We start from the raw sequence: 4,609 nt of genomic DNA, 5'->3' as shown, positions 1-4,609 counted from the left end.
TAAGGAGGTGTTCATGAGGAGATAGAAGAGGAGAAGTGAGAGTTAGGAGGTGTTCATGAGGAGATAGAAGATGAGAAGTGAGAGTAAGGAGGTGTTCATGAGGAGATAGAAGAGGAGAAGTGAGAGTAAGGAGGTGTTCATGAGGAGATAGAAGAGGAGAAGTGAGAGTTAGGAGGTGTTCATGAGGAGATAGAAGAGGAGAAGTGAGAGTAAGGAGGTGTTCATGAGGAGATAGAAGAGGAGAAGTGAGAGTTAGGAGGTGTTCATGAGGAGATAGAAGAGGAGAAGTGAGAGTTAGGTGGTGTTCAGGAGGAGATAGAAGAGGAGAAGTGAGAGTTAGGAGGTGTTCATGAGGAGATAGAAGAGGAGAAGTGAGAGTAAGGAGGTGTTCATGAGGAGATAGAAGAGGAGAAGTGAGAGTAAGGAGGTGTTCATGAGGAGATAGAAGAGGAGAAGTGAGAGTTAGGAGGTGTTCATGAGGAGATAGAAGAGGAGAAGTGAGAGTAAGGAGGTGTTCATGAGGAGATAGAAGAGGAGAAGTGAGAGTAAGGAGGTGTTCATGAGGAGATAGAAGAGGAGAAGTGAGAGTTAGGAGGTGTTCATGAGGAGATAGAAGAGGAGAAGTGAGAGCTAGGAGGTGTTCATGAGGAGATAGAAGAGGAGAAGTGAGAGCTAGGAGGTGTTCATGAGGAGATAGAAGAGGAGAAGTGAGAGCAAGGAGGTGTTCATGAGGAGATAGAAGAGGAGAAGTGAGAGTTAGGAGGTGTTCATGAGGAGATAGAAGAGGAGAAGTGAGAGTTAGGAGGTGTTCATGAGGAGATAGAAGAGGAGAAGTGAGAGTAAGGAGGTGTTCATGAGGAGATAGAAGAGGAGAAGTGAGAGCTAGGAGGTGTTCATGAGAAGATAGAAGAGGAGAAGTGAGAGCTAGGAGGTGTTCATGAGGAGATAGAAGAGGAGGAGGACCAGAGAGAGGAACCTGGGCTTCCTGCCATCAGATCTCTTCCCGCTCTCCCTCCAGCCCTGCGTCTCGTCTGCAGACGCCGTGAACACCAGGCCCTGGTGACATCACTTTACAAAGAAAAAAATCTTTATTTTGAGTCCCTTATTAATCCTATCGAGACGTTTGTGTTGCATGGCCTCACTCCATCTGAAAATGTGTTTTGGTGCGTGGCAGAAGAGACGTACCATCGTTTGAATCTACATTCAAATATAAAAACAAAGCGGGTTTTGGATGAGTTTTGAAGCTGTGGCTGATCAGATGGCTGTGAGGTCATTTCGATTTTCTAAAGTTAATTACTGATCATCAAGGTGGGGGTCTCTCCTCCTCCAGCATGCTACACCCGCCCCCACAGCACTGTTCAAAACATCTCCTTGATTTGCATAATAACTGGGTGCCTGCCGGGATGAATCCCTGTACATCAGGATAATGATGTTTTAGAAGGGCGGCCGGTTTGGTGTGGAGGTAACCTGCAGCCACATGTAAACGCTGGGGAGGAATCCTGTTTTTGGTGTTGTTGTGTCCTTTTTGCTGTAGGAAAACAAGCACGCATGCACACGCACACACGCACACACATAGACACATACACACACACAAGCACGCACGTACGCACGCACACTCCGGAGTGTTCTTGTATGCAAATGTGTGAGTGCAAACGAAAGTACACATGCACACACACACACACGCACGCGCACGCACGCACGCACGCACACACACACACACACACACACACTAACGCACACACACACACAGACATACACACTCACACTCACATACACACACACACCCACACACACTCAGGAGTGTGCTTGTATGCAAATGTATCAGTGCACTCATTATTTTGCCTCCAAGCACACGTGTGTGGTTGCACACACACACACACACACACACACACAAACACACATACACACACACAGGATTCCTGAAACACACTGTGTACAACTGCACTAAAAACATTGAATTATTCATAAAGAATTAAAGTCGGAGAGATGGAGGCAGTGAACAGTGGCGCCACAATATTGTGACAGGTGAAGTTAGGAATGCAGGCAGCGTGACCATTATTCACAGCAGAGCCGCCGCCGCGTCCAACACAGTATAATGCAGCAGCATACAGAATGACACAGGAACACAGATCTGGGATCAGCACTCCTAACCTTGTGTTTTATCACCGTGATGCTAAGGTGCTCCCCGGCATCACGTTCCCCCATAATGCCTTCTGATCCCACGCCGCTCCACTTAAAACCCCTGGACCGTGTGGTGCTCTCCCATTGGACGGCCAGGGACGCCGTTTACAGCCTAGTTTGGTCCGTGAGGCGTGGCGGGCGCCGGGGACATCAGGTTTATCGTCTCCGGGCCCAACCAGCTCTTTAATGTCCGGAGTCTCACTGGCTCGTTGCTCCGGCTTATCTGAGGTGGGCTTCTGGTGGACTGGGGCCTCTGGCGGCCATGATGAAGGCGCATGACCCTGAGCCCTGCCCTTTAGACATGTCTCTGTGCCGAGGGACATGAGGAGAGAGGAGGTGGAGAGAGGAGGTGGAGGAGGGAGAGAAGAGGAGGAGGGAGAGAGGAGGAGAGAGGAGGGAGGAGGGAGAGAGGAAGAGGCGGAGGGAGGGAGGAGGGACTGGAGAGAGAGAGAGGAGGAGGAGGAGGGAGAGTAGGAGGAGGAGGTGGGTGAGGAGTAAGCAAGAGAGTGGAGGAGAGAGGAGAGTGGAGGAGGAGAGATGAGGGGAGGAGAAGAGGAGGAGGTGGAGAGAGGAGAAGATGAGGAAAGAGAGGAGATGAGAGGAGGAGGAGAGAGAGAGGAGATGAGAGGAGAACAGAGCTCGATAGTAAGAGTGAGAGCCCAAGCTGAAGGGTCCTGGAGGTGAAGAGGAACACCTCCTCTCGGCGGGACCTCATCTGGGAGAGAGTGTGGCCTCTGACTCCTCCGTTAATAGAGCGGGGGACATCTGTCACCCTGATTGGCAGAGCGGGTCACGGTCCAGGATCAAGATCAGGATCCAGATTCAAGATCAGGATCCTGGATGCAGGTCAGGACCCTAGATCTGAATCAGGATCCCCATCACAGAAACCGATTTCTTCCATCTTTGTCTTCTATCTCCACCTTCCTCTCAGCCCCCTCTCACTTTCATGGTGGGTTCTTCCAGGCCTACCTCCGGCTCCCAAACCTCCCAACCACACCCCACCACCCACAGTGATGAACAGGAAGTGAGATGGTCCGACATACAAACCTCCTCCCCCCCGCTGGCACACAGCCGGACACACAACAGGACACACAACTGGGATGATGACACCGCTGTACATGGTGATGGTTAACGTTGCTGGTGAGAAGTGTAGACCTCGGTTTATATTAAAGGGTAACGCCAATGCCGAGAAGAAAGAATTAGAGCGATCAGAGGGAATTTTGGGAATAGTAGTCTCTGTTCTTTTACTGTGTCGAGATCACTCAAAAGCCGTCCTTTCGGCGAACATACTCTCTCTTTTGACATCACGCTCTCTCTCTTTATTTTAATTCTGTCACGCCGTCTCTCCTTCCCCCTCTCATCCGCGCACCATTGAGAGACACCCTCATTCCACAGGTCAATTAATTTTAATCAGAGTGTGTCAATTTAATCGGAGTTCAAATAGCCAGACAGACACTTTGTGAAAATCTCATTAACCTTCCCGTTTCCAATCTGTCCATCCGCTGGGCCGGGCGGCCCGCGAGTCAGCCGCTCCCAGAGTCGCCACACGCTTTTATTTTGTAAAGCGGTAAACAAACTGGGGAGTTCAGGAAATGTCACTCTGAAAAAAAAGGCTGTAAATGTCAGTAGAAGGCGGCGACATCGGTTACCGCGCCAACGCCGCCGTCGCCATCGCCGCTCCGTGGCTCCGTTATTGTCTTCCTGCGTCGACGCTAAGGTGTTAACGACCCTGTTTTGGCTGTTAATTGCCGCTGCTCAATTAATATCCAACAGTCTCGCCGATGATTAATACTGTGCAAATACGCTGCAAAGGCTTCTGGGAAAAGGGATGAGTGCGACACGGAGCCGGCTTTACCGGAGCATATGCAGCGTGTTTGTTGTCAGATCAACTGATTTAAAAAGCTGTGTCGCCGTAACTCTCCTTCCTGAGGGACCATCACGGCAGCTGTCTGTCTGCGTCGATGCGCTTCCACTCTATCAGGGACAATCTCTTGCTTGTGTGCACGCGTGTGTGTTGTCATGACGTCGTCATGATGTCACAACTCACACGACGTACCCCAAGGTTCCGAAATGGTTCCCAAAGATGTGTTTTGTTACTTTCTTGGACTGTTTTAGACCTTTTTCAGACAGAAATGAACTTTCATGAACTCATTGTTATGCTGCTGATGATTCTTGTCTGCCCATGCTGTACCGTCGCACTCCTAGGCATGCCTGAGGTGATGACACACACACACACACACACACACACACACACACACACACACACACACAGGCACACACACGCACACGCACATACACGTAAACACAGGCCAGGCACACGTACACAAAGGCACACACATAAACATACACACACACACACACTTAGACACACAGAAAAGTTGCCGTACAGATACACATACAAACATGTACAAACACACATGTGGATACA

This window comes from Pollachius pollachius, assembly GCF_949987615.1.
Source record: "Pollachius pollachius genome assembly, chromosome: 8".
Classification (NCBI taxonomy): Eukaryota; Metazoa; Chordata; class Actinopteri; order Gadiformes; family Gadidae; genus Pollachius; species Pollachius pollachius.
This window is presented reverse-complemented; position numbering follows the sequence as displayed.